Source organism: Protopterus annectens, chromosome 5.part0 (assembly GCF_019279795.1).
Source record: "Protopterus annectens isolate FY-2018-M chromosome 5.part0, PAN1.0, whole genome shotgun sequence".
NCBI lineage: Eukaryota > Metazoa > Chordata > Ceratodontiformes > Protopteridae > Protopterus > Protopterus annectens.
The window spans coordinates 788,066,916-788,091,506 of record NC_056735.1 but is presented as its reverse complement, the minus strand read 5'-3'; the positions used below and the strand labels follow the sequence as shown (position 1 = coordinate 788,091,506).

The following is a 24,591-nucleotide window of genomic DNA, read 5'->3' as shown; positions in this document are numbered from 1 at the left end:
CCTACACATGTGAGAGTCATGTGCACCACCCACGGTGCTGTGTAGGACTTTGGTTGTGGTTGCATGTCCCCCCACGCTATACAGACATGTAGCAACTGTCAATGCCACATGACCATTAGCTACCCTGCAGACACAGCATGTCACCTGTCTGTGTAGAACAGAGGGGTCAGCAACACAGCACTAACTATCTGAACATGTGACACATGCAATACGGTTGACCATACTTTGCATGCTCACACACATGATGGTATTGTCAGTCTATAACATGCATAACAGTCATACTGGGCGTGCTCACACACTGAAACACAGGACGGCCAGGCATGCACACACCAGTGGTCCAGACATATCTGCCAGTACATTGTTATACTGTTGGATGTCTGCACTGTATAGTGTTTGCGGTCTATTGTCTGTACATATGCCATGGTCTATTGTTAATTCACATGAGCTATGTGCACAGGGTACTTCTACCATCAAGTGTATAGGGCAGTTCTTTGTTTGCGGACAGGCCGACGCCTTTGGATACAAACCGGGTAAGGCACAGTCCAGCAGGTGGGAGCTGTTGTGCGTGGGTTTGCACAGTGTTAAGCACTGCTGACCTCTGGTGACAGCACCTTATACACGTTTACACTCCACATTTCTTTGACAGGGCACTACTGGCATACTGGTAGACAAACATGCTTACAGCCACTCGATGTCTGACATTTCCACTTACATTTGTCACTCACGCTGGGTGTGTATGATCCCTTGTGATGCGTATTACATCGGACTACATGACTACAGTATCGGGTATGTGTAACCATTTTGCGATGGCAGCCGTTCGACTGTATGGACTCTGTGGCCTGTCCAGTGACGTAATCATATTATATCTGTATTCCTCATACGATCTGCTCCCATCTGCCTGATACATGGGAACCGATACTCTGCAATGCTGACATATGACTTCAGTTTGTTAACGCAGCTGTCTGCTGAATCATGCTACCGCATACCAACTGCACGTTGACCACCTTTCAGATTGCACGACAGGAGACTGTAGGAGTGACACCTTTCCCATTTTGCATGGGACAGTCCCTCATCACACATCACATGTGACAATACCAGAACTCTCCACCAATCGGGGACACATTTCTGCAGAATCAGGGACAGGTCATGAAAAACATTGACACTTTTACAAAAGTAGTGCTATTAACTTGACACATTGACAAAATCAGAGCATATGACATAATACACATATTCTGAAGTAACAGTTGTTTATAACTCTTACTTATTGTCATTAGTCAGTAAGTGTAATTCACCACCGTTCCTTCAACAGCCACTACATTTAGGAGGGATTAAAAAGGACACAGTTAGACTTTCAGTCAAACTCAGGGACGTACCTGACATTCAGGGACAGTTGAGTGGTATGGACAATACTCTAGCCATTGCAACTGTCCTGATTAGGGGACATTCTCATGTTGTAGGTGTCTGTACTGGTTGCTTGTTACAGGTCTTGCATACCTGACACGTCGATATGTCATATGTAGTAGCATAAGGAACTATACTGCTGCTAGACTACGCTTTGAATTGCTCCGATATGTATATTTCTGTATTATATTATTACTGTTGATAGGATGTGTGTTTGTGTTACTGTAACTGTACATCGACAAATTGTTGTCTTCATGTAGTTGTGTCTTTCTGCTTTTCCCAGTTTGGGATTGTCACAGCAGAACTCCGTTCCGCTCATGGGTGACGTATATGTTTTACGTGCTGGGCTGCCAGACCTGAAGCACAACGTCCGACAACAATACGGCCATTCACGCATGTCTCCACACAAACGATGCTCTATCTGGGAATCGCAACTATGTACTAGCTAACCTTCATGGGCCGCTCCATGCACCCAGCAACATACCCTATCACTCCTGTGTCCATACTCACATATCCATGGTTTCTCCTGCACACCCATGTTGAGTTTCCCCACATAACAGCCATTATACACCTGATATTGCAGCCATGACACACCTTTACACATTGCCCTCTCATGAGCATTGGGACCCTACACACATTTTGTACCACCTCATGTATTCACAGGCTCACCATCTATTCATATTTGCACATACGTGCCTTTCCTGGTGTTATGGATTAAGAACGATTTGCGGGTTACAAGTGTAGGTGGTCGCAACATGTCCTACATTCCATCTGTTTACAATGTTGACGTAGCACTTCAACGATGTTATGGCCACTGGCATAGCCCTGCATCTGGTGGGGAGAGTGGTGCTCTACCCACACTTGTGCAGTTTTATGTGACATACGCTGTGAGCACTTCATAATTCCTAACTTGCTCTGGATTCCCTTCACAACCCTTAGGTTTGCTTTCATCTTTCAGCATTCCTAATATATATATATATATATATATATATATTATATATATATATATGAATAGATATGTAGCTATATAATTGCATATTTCTGTTATGTCTGTGGATATTTATCTATACAGACATCTATCTAACTATATATATATGAAAGTTACAGCTGTAGAAGACAACATACATTTGCTATGCTAATAGCTGCATACACCCACGCAGGCCCACTTGCATCTACTTATTCTGAGTTACATATGTTTACAGGCACATCTTTAGGATTACATGTGCCTTATTCCTTATGACAGTACCACTTTGATGGAATCCAGTTAATGGACCTATGCGAATGCGGTCACCTTTACATGTATAAATGTTGGCTTTACAGCACAGAGGCATTCATTACACAATTAATATGTGCTATAGTCGTACTTGCACAGGGAATGCCTTTACGTTGGGCAGATGCTGTAACCACTACACTATTGGTGTTCTGGCTCATTTATATGTATACCCATGGTTCATAGCTACTCTGACATACGCCTCACCACTTCCCTTACACAGCAGGCATCCATTCTCCTGCTGGGAAAACTGCAGTACTAAAATTAGGACATTCCCTGTTTCCTACTGCTCTGGACCCGTGCTGCGAGTCTACTCACTCCAAGGATATTCATAAGTCCTACATTTATAGTCCTCACACATACGCGGGTTTGATTGTCAGGGTTTTCATGTGCTGGTCTGGGTTTAGGCTCGGCCAACTGGTGACTAGCACTTCCCTGGCACTGTTCAAAGATCAGACGTAGCACATGGACAGAGTTAGTCCAGAGTTTAACATTCTACCTTTGTTTACAGACGCAGTTGTTTGGGCACCTCTGACCATATTATTGGGTTGGCGCTACATAATTTAGGGCGGGGAGTGGTTCCACTACATAATGCAGGTTGGGGGGGTGGTTTCCCTTCCCATTTGACTATTTCATTCATTTACACATACAATAAATGTTATTCTGGACATCTGTTATGAAATCACTACAGACATGCAATAGTCTTGTCAACAGCTGGGACAGTTGGTTGGTGTACTTCTGTGTACGGACCTCTCTGATACTTGGGGACTCATGTCTACAGTGACATGGACAAGGCTATGACAACTCAGGTACAATCACGGACACTTCTACCATATTAGTACTATTAACTTGGAACATGTTGACAGATTCGTAATACTACTAATTGTCTGCAGTTAAATGCATCTAGTACTCTTCATTGTTGTAAGTAGTCATTCTCCTTCAACACCTTTCCCCCAAAAGGCACTGGCTTTGTGAATTTTTAAGGGTCTGGCCAGTTATTGTGCAAATGCTCTGACCATTGGTATCGTTGACATTGTCATATGTACGGGTTGTGCTGTATTCTGGTGACTAGGGTTGGCACATTTTCAAATGGCCAAGATGGGACATTTTCAGAACACACCAGGTTTTACAAGCCGACACATACCCACGGTCAGTAGAACAGATAGAACTTTACTTATTTGCCCACATAAAAGCCTATTGTTGTAGCGGTTTATTTGCTTATTCTGTTTCTTGTAACATTTAGGTATTGTAGATACTGCAATAATTATTTTCTGCTACTATTACATAACATATGGGATATAATTATGTCCTACAATCCCAGGACATTTGCCATTTGAAATGTCTTTTGTCAGGACACAACTGTCCAACAATGGACTGTCCCTCGCAAAGCGGGACAGATGAGAACCCTACTGCAGACACCAGATTGTTTGGGCCAACACATAGCCACGGTCACTGCAGGTTTAGAACAGTCATTTGTTTCCTAGCTGTAAGCCTTATACCTTTTGCACTTTTGTTGTTTGCCTGTTTCTTGTACGAATTACATTTATTCTATCCTGACGTGACTGCTTTATGCAACTGTTACATGCAGTATGGTGCATAGTTATTTCCTATGGTCCAAGAAACACCACAAAAGGATCCAAACTCAATGAGAAACACCACTATTACAGCGTTAAGTGTGGGTCTTTTCACTTTGTGTTCGGTGTTTGGAACTGAATAAACTGGTGCCTATATCCAGCTCGACTGTGGTGCTTTCTACTTCGTTATTTCCTACGGTCACAAGACATTTGGCATTGTACCATTGTTGGTCAGGTCACACCTACACACACATTAATTGTCCCTCACACGGTGAATCAGGGGTATCTGGTTTACATCAGTGCATTCATCACCCTTATACCATGTGCCACTATGCGGATGTGTGCAATATATTCTCCCGCTTATTCATGTCGGGACACGTGCGTCGCGGGCAGGTGTTTGATCCTGGGTAGTAGGTTATGCGTGACCATTTAGGGCTGGACAGTGTCGTGCACCTCTAATGCACATTCCAACTTGTGTCCAGATATCTACAGGACTGGACTTCATGTCTTCCATTCTAATGTTTACATAGGTTACGTATCCCATGAGGGATATCCCAAAAATTGGACAAGACCAAAATAAGACGAATACCGACCATTTTTCTGGCGTTATGAAAATGTGCTGGTAGTTTTACATGCAAGGGATACATAGTGTGCAATCCTGCGACTGCCTAGAGGGTGACACTACCTACTACATATGCGTAGTGGTCACTATGTGTAGCTGTGGCTGCACCAAACCGGTAGGCCAAGTATGGCTGGATTTGGTGGACATTCAGGTAAGGGAGCAGGTTGTGTGATGTGGAGGGGATGCTGGGTAGTCCATTATGCATCCAGATGTGTTGCATTTGTTATTTGCCAGTTCCATCAGGACAAATCTGTGGGTATGTGCCGGTGACATGTCTATACATTTGTATCGCACATTTCAATATTCATATGTTTGTGGGATTGTGTTCTACAGTATGGCCTGTCTGGTTGTATTGTAGCTGTTTATACATGTGTTTGTGTTTCTTTCAGCTTCACTCGCTGCTCCCTCATACACCTCCGGTTCACCTATTCTGCATACGACACAGTATTGCCTTGGAGGATTGTACCATTACCCATCCCCCCACACACACATATTCCTCACACCCCATACATCACTGCCTTGGTTTTTGGCCCATGACATGGCCAGAGTAACACATTGAATACCCTACATGTGTCAGGTTCATGTATGGTTGTGTGGACTACCCTGCCATGTTTGCTTTCCACATGCTATACCTCACGCACATAGGTACACGCCCATACTTAACTTTCATTACATGGTTGGTATACCCGGCTACTACCCGTTCAACTGTGACACATCCTGACAAGTTCAGCTTGTACCACTGATTTGTGGATTTTGGCAGACTGTTCTACTCATTGGTAGGATACCACCTTTTCCTATGTCCAGGATGGGATATATTCCATACACATATCCGACTGTACTGGACAGCACGTCCCCACAGTCGACGGTACAGATAATACTTTTCCTTTCAGCCTACATGTTTCCTTATTGTTGTAGCTGTTTATATGCTCCTTCTGTTTCGTTTACATGTTTATTCTATTTCCTATCACATTTGGTATGTGAAATACGGACATACCTTTCGTATGTGACCATTACGTGCCTTGTGGGATATGATTTGTACGTACGGTCGCTAGATATGTACATTTATCATGTAGTTTGTTATGGACACATCTACCCAGCTCTGTACCCTCCTTCACATTATGGGTCAGCTGGTGACCCTAACCATTTGGCTGGACGTACCTACTGGTGGCTCGCTAACATATGCTGCGTTTCACTTCCACTTGGTATAGCTATTTACACTGCATTGGACTACGGCCACATGGTCTTCCATGTCATTTGTTAGCAGGATAGGGACCCGTTATTCCCTACCATGCATTTGTGTTTGCTTCTTCATTTTGTGTTGCAGGAACTTTCTTGCATGCTTTGCATATGTTTCAGTATCCACGGACACTGACAGATGTGATTACTATCTTTCAACTTGTTATATGCAAGCATTTTAGGTTGCACATCAACAGCTGACATTTCCACGCCTCCGTGCAGCACTTCGACACGCCCTATGCACTCGCGCTCCTTTCCTGTGTACGTGGCTGTGGCGGCAGCCCACCTTCATTAATATGCATTTGGCATTACTGCGCCATCTTCACGCTGCGCTGTTGGCGCAAGCCTACTGCCGTTCTTGCGCCAAGCTTCATGAATCCCGGGGTAAGGTAATATTATTTCAAAATAATTTAGAGTATTTATAAACATTTTCTTATGTTCAACAATATTTTTTACAAAAAAAAACAAAAATATATAGACTAATACACTCTGTGAAAATCTGAACAATTGACAGATGCATGAGTCTCTGACTACAAAATCAATTAAGCAAGGTTTAATTAATGTCCTATAACTGGAGGAAGAGGAATGATAGTAAGGTTATGAGTTATTTAGATTTATGGAAGAATTAGTGTGGCTGGGATGGAATGAGCCCATAACAAAAGCTTGCAATGCCCCCATTATATTTTCATCTTTTAGATTTAACCACATCACCATTAGGTAGGGAGAGTATGTTTAATGTATAAAAGGGAGAAGTAGTTGAACACCAGTGCTGAATTTCCAGATATCTACTGTGCAAGTCATACACTGTGCTTTACAAATATCATGTCTGGAGAAAAGGATGGTCCTTAATGAATGTGTCACCAGAGCATCTGGGTAAAAGGCAAATACAACATTTTATAGTCATGTTATTAACATGATAATTTTTTTTTTGAATGTTTGGGACATATGAAAGAAGAAGGTAGTTGAGCTATCACCCATTCAACTCCTGTAACTAAACTGAATTTGCTAAACTGGTCATCAAAAGAAAAGACCTGACAGACTCCAACAATCAGTGATAGTCAAATCATAGTTTTTTTTTTCTCCATTGAAAAAGGAGGTGGGGTTCTACCCATTCAGACTTTCACTGTCAAAAAAGCAATATAAATATACAAACATAGATGCATACACATATACATAACTAACTAAAACCTTATTTGTTATTAAGTAACAAAACACAAATAAATAAATAAAGACGTATATATTATTCATTGGTAACCAGTGAAATCTACTTTTTTTTGTTATTTCATATGCAAGCCAACATTAAGTTCCTTTCTGCTGACTGACATTAAATTTCTGTTGCTTTTCTGTGTAAAGTGAGCTACACAGAAAGTCATCAGCTTTTGATTTGCTTCTCAGGCTCATTTAATAAACCCATTAATCACCCCCGTATCTAGTGTCAGTGAAGATTGCTTTAATTCTCTATATTGGTGAAGTAAAACTATTACAGCATCTTACAGCAGCAGAATGAATTGAGTCTCCCTCAGGTGTTCTTATATGCATATACACCTATTGCAACTTTGTGATAACTACTGAGGTAATTTAGGGGAAGGGGAATAGAGGGGATAAAAACATTATGGCAGCTAGCAGACCAATTTTGTGATAAAAAGTTATCATATAGACGTTAAAAAATAGAGGAGAAAGGAATATGTATACTATGAGCACACGATCTGGGTGGTGAGTGAGGGTGGAGTTTAAAATGAAAGTATGCAGAGAGAATGCAGTATTAGCGTCATACAGAACATGGACAATTCAAGAAAGGCTTAAGGAAACGCTAATTTATGAAGATCGAGATTGTAGTTTAAAAATGTATTGTCTTACTAATGTATATATCTCAGCGTTTGTTTTAAAACTGCATACTTCTCTCAAAATGCTGTTCTCTGTGCAGTTAAGAAATTAGTGCATCTCTGCTTTTGTAAAATAAGGTGGAAAGTACTTAATATAAACATGTAATACATAAAAGCAATGTGGTTCCTGATAATTTTCAGTGCCACAACTATATCGTTGCCTCAACAACGGAAAAGCACTGAGGAATGTCTTGTGGTCGTAGGTGTATAAATAATGGTCATGTTATTTTAAAAAAAATGAAACGAGCATGCTTCCTGGATGAGGGTCAGTTAGATAAAGCCAGGGGATGACGCACATAAGCAAAAACATGAAAAATTTCAACAATATACAGAGCTTGTCCTTCTAATACCATTCGTGACTGTAAAGCTGTCTCGAGAACCAAGCGGGAAAGGGTATGTGTTTTATTTTTTTTTTTTTTTTTTTTTAATTTTGGCAAGATTAACTACTATTCACACAACTGCTGTAGCCTGCTCTATAGATTTCACATTACAGAAAATGCATTTTAAGCATACTATGATATACACTATCACAGGGCAGAACATAACAGGACATTTAAACATCGGCAGAACTGTCACTGAACTCCGGATGTCCAGAACCACATCATATTCGGCTTGAAGCTACAAAACACCACAGAGAGCAAATTCTGCCTTACTCTACATCAACATAGACAAATAAACCAAAACAAAACAGTTTTAAGACTATTTAAATTAGTCTTATGATAATGCCAAACTGAAACACTTTGTATTAATCATGACACATTCCTTCCCATCTCTGTTGTTTACCCAAACAAGAACACTTCTGTCTTTTAGAAAAATATGTAGTCAGAGATATAACTGATAACAAAGTTTACAACAGGACTTACTATCTCTATTAAGGAATACAGCTATGAACTAAATAGAACATTATATGTTAATGAAGACTTTATATGTAAGAGAGAAGAAAACAAACATAAAACTATTGAGAACATTGCTATGTGTCGATTAATCTGTTTAAGAAAATGAATATATTAGATGGATAAATAATAAAAAATGAAGTAATATTTAAATTATGCTTCATATACTTGAGTGATTGATTTAAATGTACTTGAATTTACATTAACTTTAACATTTAAAGTATAATAGAAAACAGTACCTGTTTCAGATTGAGTTGAAGACATAAATAACTTTTCTTTTGTTGTTTGTATTATTATTTAAACATTTACGGAATATAAAACATATAAGATTATTTGTCCTTTAGTTTTTTTTTTCTTTTGTTCAACAGTCTTCCAGTTGTTTACTTCAGCATTTCTCTTTGGAGTACTAATTGCCCAGTCCATAGATTATTCTTGTGTTAGGATGCTATTGTTGGTAAGGTATTTTATTGCTGACTCTACTGTTTCAAAGACTTTTATTCCATTTGGTAGGAAAATTCTCAGTCTTGCTGGAAATAAAAGATGAGTTTTGAATTGTTTCTTCTTCAAGACTTTTATTATTGGTAGAAATTCCTTTCTTTTTGGAACCACCTTTATAGAGTAATCATTGTCAAATCTAATTAATGTATATTTGATGGGAGAATTTGCCCAAGCATTTCTTAATATCAGATCTTTATCTTGTGTAGAAAAAAGTCTCACAATTATGGACCTCGGTTTGTTATTTTTTGAAGAAGAAGTATTTCCATGTGTTGCTAGTGATATGTGTGCATGTTTTATACCATAAGAAAGAGCTTCAGGAAATTTTACTACATTTGGTACCCAGGTGGTAAGAAGGTTTATCATATTGTCCCCTTCAGATTTTTCTGGTAGACCATATATTCGGATATTATTTCTTCTTGTTCAATTTTCCATATCATCAATCTTTTCTAGTAAATATGTATTCTGTTGTAATAAGAATTCAGTTTGTTGTTCTTCTATTTGGACTCTGGTGTCAATGTCATTTAGTGACTGTTCAATAAGTGATATCTGTCCTATCTGCCGAGTAAACATTTCTTGAAGTTGTTCTAGTTGTTGTGAGCACTTTTCTTTAAAAGTATCTATTTTATTGTCCATCTTGTCAATTTTAATTGTGAGCTCCTGTATATTTCTTATAAGAGATTGTAGATCCTTTTTGAGAGAAGAGTCTTGGGCTGAATTCCTAAGGTGACTCATATTGTAAAGCTGATATTGGTGCTGATTTGCCAGTAATTAATTTGACAAGAATTATTAAAGTTCTGACAATGAAAATTCTCCTGTAGATGCTCGAAGTTGTTAGAAATAAGTTAGTAGTAAATATTTCTTCAAATTAAATTTTTTTTGTAAAATTCCTGTTAGGAATAGCAATGAAGTAAGAGAGCTGAAATGAAGTGCAGCTATCAGTTCAGCATCCTAGCCACGCCCCCCCTTTGCAATATTTTTGACAGAGTCTAGTGCTTAGTATTAGTTATATCACAAACAGTTTTGTTTTAATTTTAATACACTAAGTTGCATTTTTTCACTCTTACATTTTATAGCCTCATTTTAGCTCCTGTTAGGCAAATTATAGTGGCCTTTTTTTTTAGTCTAGTGAAAGGATATCCCTATAATCATTTTTTTAAAGAAATTGTATAAAGAATAAGTTAATGTCACAGAATAAACCACATTTGATATTTATTTAATCTGTTTTCTGAAAAACCTTGTTAAGAATAACAATGGCTAGACAAAGAAAAATATCACCACCATAAGTTAAAGTTAACAATACCTCCGATGCATTTATGTTATGTATATATGTATTTATTGCCTGTTTAATATCTGGCAATAATCTTTTGGTGATTACCTAGTCAGTATTTTATTAGACCTCATCTATAACTTTAGCAGCAGGTCCAACGGCATTACTTTTTTACTCACTAGAATGTCATCAACCTTAATCCCATATTGCTTTCTTCTAATGAACTCACGAAGTTACAGTGTGTTTAAATATTTCACAAACAGTTTTCTGTTAGTTAGCAATAGTACATCATTTGTATGGGTCATGCAATTGTTGGATTGACAGATTTCTTATGATTGACTGCCAAAGCCCTAGTTAGGTTATTTAATTATTAAGGATGCTATGAAGTTTAAAACAATAAATGGGGAAATTAAATAATTAATTCATTGATTAAGTTTATGAAACCAAAGAAGATGAAATTAGTTACTTAGCTATCTAAAATTATAGACTACCACCATGTTCATAAACATGCTCTTTACTCACATAACTCAGCTATTTGCATTATGTTTTGCACATGTCCATGTCATTAGAATGATTCGTAAAGCTGACTGAAAATGAATGCACTGTACTTGCATGAATTGCACTCAAGTACACATAGTACAAATTTATATACTTTGAACATCAGTGTCGGTGATGACACTGTTTGTGTGGCTATAGTTCATATACTCATATCTGGCACTCTGCAGAGACTTTGTGTTTACCACATTGTGAGCCCTGTTTGTAAAAGGGTTGGCTAGTGAAATCGTAAACTGCTCTTACAGTATAAATCCCAAGCTGGGCATGAGACACCATAACATGTTGAATACATCCATTAATAGAGAATTCACTATAGCAATATCAAATACAACATATTTTGCCATGCCAGTTCATTTATAGTTATTAGATTAGCTTTCCTTGTGGACCATTTTAAGCCTTGCCAGTTTCCCTTTCAGAGATAAGAACCAAATCCTGTACTTTGTGTCAGTGAGTTGAACCCTTTAACCATTTTACCAACCCTCAACCCTCCTGTTGTGGGACTCAACACTGAAACAGTATATACTAACACTGTAATGTCAACATTACAAACACTAACATGCTTGCTTTTTGCAGCTAATACACTATATAGGGAACATGAAACAGCTACAGATATGAGGACTGCTCATGCCGCACTGTTATCTACAGTACTAGGGAATGGTGATACATAATGGTCATAACTCAGTTTTCTGCAGTCATGGCAAATTAAGTTCATGATTCATCCCATTGTCTTGAGTACACAGAAATAATAATTATACATTTCATGGTAATGGAAGGATACAACAGTATAGGACCACTCACTGGCAGAAACTTCACTGGATGGAAGTTGGGCTGGATATGATTGTGACATTGTGATATTGTGCACTATACTCCAGTACAGCATTCACTATTGCATCCCTCTGTAGTTTGTAATGATTTGGATATGTTAGCCCAAGTAATGGAGATGCTGTTTGTTAGTTTTGTTATGTTAGGCAACACATCACAATTTCTTGGACTTCAGATTGCGATCTGTGGTTGTTGAGAGAATACATCTGCAGGTATAATTGTGTAAGTTCCTGTCCATGCTCCATAGTTTAGTCAATGACTCACACATTTGTGAATCATAAACTATGCTATAAATTCCCATTTGCTCGCCTACTGATCACTTGAACTCCTCAGCATATGTAGATGCTCATATTTTTGTACTTTTTCACACTGGTTCCTTTATGAATCATGCATGGTTCAACTATTTTCTCCAGACCAAACCACACTTGTACAGTGTTTATGAACCCCAGCCTGTGTAATTAGACTGTTCTAACTAAATATCCCATAACTAAAAACCCAGCACATCCTAACCATTACTAATCCCTCACAGTTCAAAACACTTCTCAAGTCTTACCTATCTAACTCCTGGCTCTGCTCATATCTAACTCCTAGGTGATTTTCATCCTCTTGTAACTTAAACTTCTCAGTTATAGCTATGCTTTCTCCTCAGCAGATTTCTTAATCTTTTTACCTGAAGTATCTTAACTCATATCTCACTTACTATTTCCCTCATAACTGTATCTTACTTTCTTTCTCTATACTTGCTCTCTAAGCCACTCACACTCTTCCTACTTTTTCCATGGTTCCTGAACTCCTTAGCAATACCTCTCACAAGATTTATTGCATACTATAAATTGTTACATTTACCTAGATAAAGTAAATCAAATATCCATCACCCTAATCAAATTTTATACTTATGCATTGCATGTAAATACCGTACCTGTAATATGTATTATCAACAGTCTTTTCATGTATAAGTTGCATTCTATGTAGCTACAACTGCTGTTTTACTTTTAGGTATAATCTGTTTTTATTGTATAATCTGTTTTTAACTTGTATAACCTGTTTTTGACTTGCTTTCTTTTGTATCAATGGGTCTTTAATCCCCGGGCCTCCTCTGAAAACGGGTGCCTGCCCAGTCAGACTATCCCAGTCAAACATCAAATAAAACTGAGTAAAACAGATAATTAGCCATTTGAAGCTACATACCATGTCACCAGAAATTATTTATTTGTTTTGGTATTTAATAAGTTTACTAAAGAGGCTTAGAATGGGTGAACAATTTTTTGAAACTATTAAACCAATGACTAATCAAACAATTTGGATGCTAACGGGTGAAATTTAAATAATTACAAATTGAGTAACTCAGGAAAATTGATTTCTCCTTGTAATGGTTTTGTGCACACCACCTCAGACTATGAGGTACGTTTAAAAGAGACATTTGTTATGAAGTTAATATTATTAAAACTGTATATTACAATTATGGCTGAAATGCTGAGAACATATGTATTACTATACAATTGCAAGTTGTGCTTTGCAGATTTTAATCTCTGATAACCCTTATTATGCTGAAATCATGCATTTATACTGATGAAAATAAATCTGCCATGTATATCACATCTTCAGATGTCACATTTATAATAAAATACATATGTACTTGTAACCTGGAAAATAAGACACAGTTAGATAGGAAATACTAGACTTGTTTATTTACTGGAAAAAGATAAATAAAATTGCATTAAGGTATCAGGAGGTAGAAAGTTACATTTTATTAGACATCAGAATGTACTTCATATGCATTGAACATATTCTTGTTCAGCAAAATTAACGAGGCAAGAATTGATATCATATTTTCCAGGTCATTAACATGGATTAATGGAAATAATTTTATTTTATGCTGTGAGTTTACACTGAAGAACTATTTTTTCTTTTTTAGAAATGAGAAGACAAAGAGCATATATTTCATTAGAAAACACATGTATTGGCAGCATAGAGACTGCATATATTCTGCGATATTCTGCGTTCAGTTCATTTAGCCATTTGATAGATCACTGTATACTCCATGTTAACATTACCTCGATCCACAGCACCTGTGGATGTAAGGGGAAAAAAAACAGCAAGCGTTAAGACAGATATACAAATTTACAAAGGAAAGTTTACATATTTTCTAGTAATTCTGTTATATTCATTGCTTTCTGCCATTTAACTGGATATTTAATGCTTATTTTCCATCTCTCAATGACTATCTATGACTTTTCTCAGCTCATAATGTCTATCTACCATCTCTATCCAGTTAGTCGGTCAATGTATATCTTCTTTTATTCTGTAAGTATTATCACTTGTTTCCCCTCCTGTTTTCATTGTGGCCTATTCTGTCTGGCTTACATTTCAGTATCTTCCAGACCTGAAATAACCCTATAACATTTCTAATAACTGCCCAGCTATAACCTAAATGGATCATAGCTAGCTGTACTAACTATAAGGTATTTTGTTTTCAGTGTCAGCATTGTGTTTAACTACAAGACCTGACAACCTCATGGTTTCATTTAGGAAATCAGATGCAATTCCGATGAGAAACATTTGTCAGTAAATGGCTTAGGATATAGCTGAGGAGTTCATCTACACAGATAAACAGTCCAAAGTTATGATATAATTAATAGGAAACAGAAAACAAATAAATGAAAATCACTGAGTGACAGTGCTGCTCTCCCACTGATTAAAAAGAAGTTATGTTCTTACCATAACGTTCCATCTGTGTTGTTCATCTTCATTCATTCATTACTGATGGGTGTTGGTTCCGTCCTCAGAACTGAGTCGGTCTTGTAACAAGTTCATGCCAGCCAAAAAAAACTCTTGAGCTAAGCTTTTACCCACAAATCCCTTCTCCCTGTTACCTCAGATTGAGTTTGTCCATTATAAGTAAAGCAGAGGCTTTCTCTGAGCAGAAACCCTAAAGTAGGAGTAGGACCAAATCCGATCCCACAGGAGCCTCTGCAGGGAGAGAGTGGGTGGGATGTAATGAATGAATGAAGGTGAACAACACAGATGAAACATTATGGTAAGAACATAACTTCTTTATCTGATGTTAATCTTCATTCATTCCTTTCTGATGAGACAGAGTCCATAGCTACCTTTAGCTCTGGGAGGCCCTTATGGAAGGATGTTCCTGAGTACCATTGAACCAAAGGATGCTCTTCCCCTAGAGGCCAAATCCAATTTGTAATGACTGATAAAGGTATGAGGGGTAACCCAAGTTGCAGCTGCACAAATATCATTCAATGAAACCTTTGCATGAAAAGCAACAGAAGTTGCTACTGACCTGGTGGAATGTGCTCTGACTTTGCATTGTAGAGGAATTTCATTTCATTGTAAATCAAAGAAATACAGTTTCTCAACCAGTTGGACAAGGTTACTTTTGAGACAGAAAAAAACCCCCAAAAAGAACGATCTGAATACACCACACAAACACACTTTTAATTAAACAAAACAGCATTAAGTGCTTTCATCTCATTATAAGAGATATCATCAGAATACAAAGTTAAACATTTCCTACTTGTTTAAATAGCCCACTCAAGTGACACCATGAATTCTTTGACCAACCAAAATTGTGAGAATACAAGTATAAACAGGAAGTTATAATACACTCTTTGGTAATAAATCCTTAATAAATAAATAAATAATGTTATTTATATATATATATATATATATATATATATATATATATATATATATATATATATATAATTATACATTATTAGGTCTTTTATTTTACATAGGGGGAATTGATATAGTATCATTTAATCCAGGGGGGAACATTGCAGCTAATCTAAGCTGCCATTCAGTCTCTTTCTTTCTTAAATTATTTTTCCAGTCTTCTCCCCTTTGATCCAATTTAATTATATCTAAAATACCAAACATGAACTTTATGAAAACTGCACAAAGCAGGGAGTGCTTATACAGAGCACTAGTTTGCTTTTTATTTTTCATATAATATAAATGTTCATATATTCTACATTTACGTGTACACTCTGTTTTATCCACATAGAATTGCAAATATGTTATACACACTGCTAAATAAACCACTCTGCTTGTACAACAATCTCCTTTCTTAAAAAATATTTAACTTTTTAAACAATTATTTAAAACTATACAATTTTGAGACAGGATTTCACAATTTCAAGCCTGAATAGGACACAAATAGCTGGTCTGATTTACATACTGACGTAGTTCTGTCCAGGTAAAAATGTAACTTGTCTATGCACATCCAGCAAATGAAGACAGTATTCCCCTTTGTTTGAGTAGTTGGGAAAAAAGGCCAGTAGGTCAATCATTTGATTAATAGTCAATTCTGAGATAACCTTGGGCAGAAAGGAAGGATGAGTACAGACTGATACCCTGTCTGTATGAAATACCATGTAAGGGCATTTCATACACAAAGCCTGAAGCTCTGAAATGCATCTGGCTGTTGTGACATCTACCAAAAATAGTGATTTCCAGGCCAGGAACTTTAGGTTGCAAGTGTAAGCAGGTTCAAAGGGTGATTGTGTCAGGGATTGTAGTACTAGTGTTAAATTCCAAGGTTCAATGGGTTCCGTGAAGGGTGGTCTGATATGCAAGACACCTTTTAAGATAGTTTTTCAGAGACAATGGGAAACTAGCAATGAGTCTTGAAACCCATTATGGAATTTGAGATAGCAGCTAAGTGTACTCAAATGGTCGAGGCTGCTGCTCCTGAATGAAGAAGACTTGACAAATAATCCAAAACCACACTAACAGGAGCTGAGCAAGGGTCTAATTGTCTTTGATGGGACCAAATAAGGAACCTCTTCCACTTGGTGAGATAGACTTTCCTGGTGGATGGTTTATGTGAAGCCAGAAGGATATTACGCACTGGGGAGGTAAGGTTATTCTGCCTGGCTATTACTGGAAGTGGAGAAGCCAAGCTGTCAGCTTGAGACTGGAGATGTCTGGGTGAGTCAACCCTTGTGGGTTCGAGATCAATTCTGGAGTTGGATCCAGAATTCATGGGTGATCTACTAGATGAGGCCAAAGGAAGGGAAACCAAACTTGTCAAGGCCAGTAAGGACCAATGAGGATTACTCTGCTTCTCAGATGAAGGGATTTCTTTAAAAATTGACAGATTAGGGAAAAGGGTGGGAAAGCATACACAAGTCCTGTAGGCCAATCGTGAATCAAAGCATCCCTTGGGGACTCCCCTGTGGGGGAATTAGGACAAAGTAGTGGTTGCATTTGTGATTTGCTGGAGAGTCGAATAGGTCGCAGCAAGGCTGGTCCCAGTGGCTGAAGATCTTCACAGCAACAATAGGGTTGAGGGACCACTCATGAGCCAGTAGGATGCATCTGCTCAGCTTGTCTGCAATCATGTTGAAACCCCCAGGAATATACGTTGCAATCAGAAAGCTGTTTGAAGCTATCACTCTTTGCCAAATTTTCATGGCTTCTCAACACAAAGGGTAGGACATGGTTCCCCCTTTTTTGTTGATGAACCAGACTACTGACAAGTTGTCTGATTAAATAGCAATTGTCCCTGACAGAAGGATGGATTGAAATGCTTGCAATGCTAGAAGCACTGCCCTCAGTTCTAGGACATTGATATGCAGCTAGGCATCTATGTCTGACCAAGTACCTTAGACCGTCTTCCCCTGGTAAAGTTCCCCCCCACCCTATCAGAGAATAATCTGTAGTCACTGTGGCCCTGGGCTGTAGTGGATAAAAGGGGCAACTCCACTGTTGTCCATCTGGCTTCATCCACTACATTTAATCCCACTTGCATTGCTGAGTTATCCATATTTGAAAGGACAAGGGACATTGTAATGGGTACCATTGTGTTAGAAGGAGCCATTGGAGAATTCTCATGTGTAGTCTTGCCAAGGGCACTATGGTAATTGACACTGACATGGAACCCAGGAGTTGAAGGACTGTTTGAGCTGGGACTAGGCTTTGACAGCGTATTACCTGGATTTGGGATCTTATCCTGTGTTGTCTTTGGTCCAGGAGGGAGACTAGACAAAAGCTGCTTAAAAAAGGAGTCATCTAGACAGTCCCAACAGACCAAGTAGGATCCAGATTCTACTCAAGATTCTTTCTAGTGCCAAAAAAGACAAGAGACTGGAAACTGGTTCTGGATCTCAGTATTCTAAACAAATTTGTCAAACAAGAAAAATTCTGGATGGTCACAGTTCTAAGGCTTGAGAGGGAATCAGGTTGCACTTTCCACAGTTTATTGAGAATACCAGAAATTTTGCTAGTCTGAGAGTGTAGTTTAGTGCGATCTCCAGCAGACGTTAGGTTGGGGTGGTGAAGAGCCAATTGTCAAGCGGTCAAGCTATGGAAACACCCGGAATCCTTGTAGTCTCAAGTGGACTGTTACCACTACCATGTAGTTGGTGAACACTCTGTAGAGAGTCCGCTCTCAGTTGTGTCAGCTGCAGCTCAGAGGGAGGACACATCTGGAGTTCTGATCCCGAAGGTTTGCCTGCAGAGGCAAGGGCCCTCTCCATCACTTGGAAAGTTGGCCTACCTAAAGAGGGATGGGAACACAGAACTGAGAAGGACAGCCTCAGAACTGGGGTCACACCCTGCTCCGACAAGCCCACTCTCAAGGACAGAGCCTCAAGCGGACTCAGTACCAATAGGAGTCCTGGAACCATGGCAGACTGCACCATAGAAAAACTCAGAGCTGTTCCAGGTGCCATGGAGCCTGCAGTCCAGGCCTGAATCTGAGGATGACCTGGCTCTGAACGAGTTGAAGGCCAAAGGAACAGTTCCAAAGCCACAGTGAGATCCACTAGTGGCACTGAAGGTGTTGGAACCAAAAGAGACATCTGTGCCGAGAACTTTGAAGCCTGCAAAGAGGTTAAAGGAGGAGAATAAGCTGGAGTCCATGGAGATAGATTCCCAAGTTCAAAAGGGAATGGGTTCTGAGAAGGTGTAGCAATTCCTCTGGCCATCAGGAGCTGGTGCACAAGACACACCACGTCCAATTCCGAGAGGCTCCTGGTCAATCTTGTAGATATCCCCAATAGGGACTCTGGCCATTCTAAGAAAGGGCTAAATTGCTGCCCAACAAAAGGATCCACTGAAGGGGAGTACTGGGTCTGTGCAGTATTGTCCATCGGCACCAAGGTCTCGAGTTTAGAGAACTGCATGGCAGGGGTGTCCAAACCTGGAACAGATGCTGTGTGTAAGTTCGGTGCCCATGGATGTAACAGGTGCCATGGTCAGTGTGGATGTCAGAATTTGTAGATTAGGCAGGGTTGGTGCCGTAGACATTGTTTGTGCTGAAGTAGGTGTCAACAACACAATGGTTGTTGACGGTACCGAAGACCGTGCCGTAGAAGTTAGTTTCAACTTTGGAGCCGAAGAGGTCATTTTTGGAATTTAAGTCTTGGTTCCTACTTCCTATCAGCAGAGGATGAAGAAGGAACCAAATGTGGTCTCTTTTTATGCTCTTTTCTGGGAGTCGGTGAGCTCTCCAACACAGAAATAGCCTCTGAGAAGGGCAACTTAAGGAGGTCCTTCAGAATCAACTCATTTTCCTTTCATTAAGGGTTCAAGAACTGAACCCTTGGCAAACAGTACAAGGAGGCTCTACAGAAAGATGGGGAACTCCCAAACAATATGCGCACGAAACATGAGCATCACAGTTAGGCATCTTGTGACTACACTTGTCGCACTGTTTAAACCCTGAAGCTCCTTTTTCTCAGACATAATATCACAAAACAAGTATCCAACAATACAGTGAAAAGTAAAGAAGAAAGATTTTAAGAATTTTTTTTAAACAAGGGAAGTAAAGAGAAGGAAAGAAATGCCAACACTGGTATTGAAGGATGACCACAGAGGGTAAAGGGAACAGGCTGTACCAACAATGGTACATGAGACTACCATAAGGTATTTGAGGAAAAAGATACTTAAAAGTGGGTAAAAACTAGCGATAGAACAATAGAATAAAGAAAGGACTTTAAAATGAAAAATAAGATGAACAGATTTAAGAAAACGCTTTTATATGCAAAAAACTAAGTACTTAGCTGAGAGCTGGATTGACACGGCTTTACATTTACGTGGCAAATGAGATCTGAGGTAACAGGGAGAAGGGCATTGTGCATGAAAGCTTAGCTCGAGAGTTTTTTTTTTTTTTGGCTGGCACGAGCTTGTTACAAGGTTGACTTGGTTCCGAGGATGGAACCAACACCCATCAGTAAGGAATGAATGAAGATTAACAACATCAGATCATATCTTTCACAGAAGCAGCAAGAATAGAAAAGCGACATTGAGAACTTCATTCAAGCTCCTACACTGATGATATGATCTGCAGAAGTTGGACTGAGTCTTTGTTCAATATTCTGAGCTTGCAGGCAGCTCAATGTATAGTTGCAACTGACCCTAGGAGAAGTGCTCTGCTTCTGAGAATCAATAAATGGATTTTTGTGACCCTTCACTGGGGTGCCTTCAGTGTGGAATCTGCATGTCCTTCCTGTGTTTGCATGGGTTTTCTCTGGGTGCTCTGGTTTCTTCCCACATCCCAAAGACATGAAGTAGGTGGATTAAGGACTCTAAATTGTCCATAGGTATTGAGTGTGTGCATGTGTCATATGGAAGAAAGACTTGGCAACTTACTTCTGTTTCTCCCTGTACCATGTAAACTCAACAGACAGTGGTGGCTGTCCACAGGATCACTTTTGTAGTTGTTTTTGTCTTATGTGAGAGAGGGGGAAAGGAAAGAGACAGGTGCATTCTGAAATAAATAAATGAAGTTATGTTTTCAAAATTTGGGTATGGCATTTGCTGCATTGATAATGAGTCCACATTTTCTTTGGAGTATAACCTTTGGCTCCAGATTATTAGGCTCTTTTTAAGTACAGCTTTTTAAAAAGGTCTAGATACTTTGTCTTCCAGCTCATTTGAGTTCCATAACTGCATTTAAATAGTCATTAATAATTGAGAAGAATTGCAAATGCTTGATAAATGAGCTTATAACATTAACATCGCAACACTGTCCTGTGCCTGCCTTATGTTGTAAAAGCATTTTTAAACTAATTATTCATAGGTCCATAGATTCATAGGTAAGTACTAGGCTGTCTGCCCTTGCAGACCATTTTAAGCTTAGCCAGATTCCCTTTTGGAGTTTGAATTAACCTATCCCATGTGGTGTTTGATTGGCCTTACCTACTCCATGGTCAATAATTATATATTACTCCTAGTGAGAATAACTGAAATTATACCATAGATAATCTGAGGGGGGGCCATGCATGAGATAAAGCATTTAGGAATTGCATCTGTCCATTAGTAGTACAGGGGGAAGTCTTGGGGTACATTTTTTGTTTCCTATCCATAGAACCAGGTTAAGCTTTTATTGGGACAAGGATAAGCCTTGTTCTATGTGGATGGGGAATCTGTTCCATAGCAATGGTACCCTGTGCGATATAAACCTGACCCTCCAAACAGTTCGCTAGATGTTGAGGAAGAGGTTCAGAACCTTAGACCGATATTCTTATACAATTTAACTTGCTGATGTGCAGTAAATCCATCAGTATTGAGTCCGAGGATACCTTGTATGCCAGACACAGGTCACCTCTTAGCAGACTGTAGGACACAGAGTATAGTGACAGGGCTCTGAGTCAGTCCATGTAGGACATATTGTTTAGGCCTTGTATCCTTTTAGTGAGATATCTCTGTTGGTGTTCTAGTTGCTACATGTTTCTGGACAGATGCTGTGCAGTATAGAAGAACTTTCTTGCAACAATGGACATATATATATATATATATATATATATATATATATATAGTGGTCAAAAGTTAGGTCACTGTCTGCATCAGTTCCCAAATCCTGAACAAGTGGGTCAACACGTAGGGACATATGTTCAGTGTGGTAGTTCCCAGGGGTAGATAACTCCCCAAAGGATATGACAATGTATTTTTTGGCATTTAGTTTCAGTCCATGATTTTTCCACTAGCTATTTATTTTGGACAATCATTCCTGCAGGATGGCAAGTCATTTGGGGATTCAATGACTGCTCATAACTTGCAGTCATCTGCAAACTTAGTCAGCCACATCCTTTTGGTATTGGCTTTTACTTCAGAAAAGTAGATGCCACACAGGAGAGGTCCCAGCACAAAACCATTTTGATATCTGCATCCTATCGATGAGCCAGTTGGCAATCCATTGGATATAATAGTGCTTTTATTCCCAGCTTATTTATTTTTTCTACTATAACCAAGTGGGGGATTATGTCAAAAGCTTTGGTCAGCTGGAGATATGCATTGTGTACCATTTTACCTTCATCCTTTGCTTTGGTGACCTTTTCAAAAAGTGTACCAGGTTGAGTAAGCATGACCTGCCCTTGACGAATCCAAACTGAGATGGTTCAGTGTTTGGAGGTTTCCTATGTCCTTATTGATTAGTTCCATGATAAGTCTTTTCATGGATCTGCACATGAGGCCAGTCTGACTTATAGGCTGTAATTACCTGGGTCTGTGGAAGATCCTTCCTTATGCAGGGGAAATTATTGCAGCTGTTCTCAATTCAGTTGGTATAAAACCTGTATGGAAGCAGAGGTTGAACTGTGTTGTTAGAGGGTGGCTAAATCATGCCTCATGCTATTTAAGATGTATCCAGGGATATTGTTAGGATGCATGTGCTTCTGATGCCACTTTTAGGATTTGGCCTTGTGTGACACCTGGAGGTGAGACACTTTCAGGTATATCTTAGGTTCATAGGTTCATAGGGCATTTATAGGCAGGCATGCTAAAGCATTATTATTATTCCTAGGTTCATAGGTTTATACTTAGATGAAAAATACAAAAATACTGTGCCCATTAGTTTGTTGTTTGCTGCTGTGACCCAGAGATGATTCCTCTCCCCAAACCCTAGTCCTGTTGTGCCATCCACCAGTCGTGACCAGAGATGATTCCCAGCAGGACTTCCTCAGCGCTCCCATCCATGCAGGGGGATTTTTCTGATTGGAGTCTCTGGAGTGAGCTCTATCTCACATCTAATCAGTCTTATCAGATTATATCCGTTAAGTTCTAAGGGTGCTAGTGGTTTTTTTGCTGTTTTGGTTTTTTGGATTTGGGTTTTGGTCGCTTACTCTAGTGGTTCGGTTGGTGGTTGGTTTTGCACAGGCAGGCACATGTCACCTCTGAGCAGACGGTATGCATCGAATAGAGCTGGAGTTTCTTCAATCTGGCAGCATATGATTTTTTTTTCCTTCCTTTTTCTTTTTTGGAGTTTGGGGTCTCTCCAATTGCTGCTGCAGATGTCGGGGTGAGTACATCAATGGGGCATCATTGTACCATCATTTGGGGTGGATAAGTGAAGTACAGGGACAATGACCTCACTAGATCTGGATGTGAATCCCTTCAGTATGAGGAAGGCAATTCTCTAGAAGGTCTTAACAACCACTTTAGCAATGGTGTCAAAAAAAAAAAGGCCACTGTCATAACCTCTTCTGTGGTCCTGATAACCTCTTCTGTGTAGTGGTTGCTTGGTACATGGGGGTAGGTGAATATACCTTTTGTTTTTGGTTTTTGGCGACTATACATTTTTAACTTCACTTCAGGGCTCTGGTCTGGCACCAGCTATTCAGTTCCAAGTTTCTCCCTTCTATCCGTATTCTTCCACTATCCCTTCCACTGGCTTTCCCAGTTTGCAGTCATCTGCAAACTTGTCATCAAACAAAGTCCCATGTTGGCCTGTACTTACAGAGAAAGTAGATGCAGGGAACAGGAGGGCCACGGTAGATTCTGTGGGACACCACTTTGGATCGCTTGGAGTCTACACAGCCAGCAACTCTAACCCTGTGGTTTCTGTCCTTAAAGGCAGTTTGCCAGCCATCTTGGTTTACATTTAAGCTGGACATATGGGTTTATTTTTTACTACAAAGTTTAGTGGGGTATTGTGTCGAAAGCCTTGCAAAAGGTAGGTAGGCTGTGTATGGATCAATGGCTCATCAATGGCCTTCCTTATTGAAGACTCAAGAAGCAAAAAAAAAAAAAAATCTTCCCTTGACAAAACTGAACTGTCCGGGGTCAATGTGTGCAAGTCCCCTCTTTGTTTTATTTATTTTATTGAGCTCCATTATGATCCTCTTTGCAGACTAGACTACTGTTTAAGCTTATATGTAATACCCCAGGGTAGGAGAGCCACCCACCCTTGGGAGGGGGACACAGCTGCGTCGCCACTCCCCTTGGGCACGATCGAGGGACAAATGAAGGTGTGAGAGGGGTAAAGCTTGAACTGAATGCATGAGCCAGCTGGTTAGCTAGATCTTCAGTCTCAGTGTAGGCAACATCATTCACAGTCAGCTCTGTGCATTGCTATGTTGTACTTTTGAGATTATGAATGTAACTTAAAAAGCCTTGTGATTGTCTTTGGCTTGTGAAGCTATTTTAGCTTCACACTTGGTTTTGGTGAATTTTATTAAGCTCCTTTGTTTTTCATTTATTTCAGTGACAATGGTTCTAGCATTCTGAGATTTACTCTTCTGACTTTTGGCAAAAATTCTCTTCTTTTTAATGTAAAGCTTGATGATATTATGGTACCTCCATGTGGAATAATTTTTGAGGATTGCC

At 39.3% G+C, this 24,591-nt stretch overlaps 1 long non-coding RNA gene across 1 annotated transcript in view; it reads right to left on the bottom strand.

The window, feature by feature from the left end:
• Positions 1–13,687: 13,687 nt before the first annotated feature.
• Positions 13,688–24,591, bottom strand: part of LOC122802042 — a 111,999-nt gene continuing 101,095 nt past the window's right edge. Inside the window, exon 3 of the long non-coding RNA XR_006364854.1 lies at positions 13,688–14,090. This is a non-coding gene — a long non-coding RNA (uncharacterized LOC122802042). The remainder of the gene's footprint in view (positions 14,091–24,591) is intronic.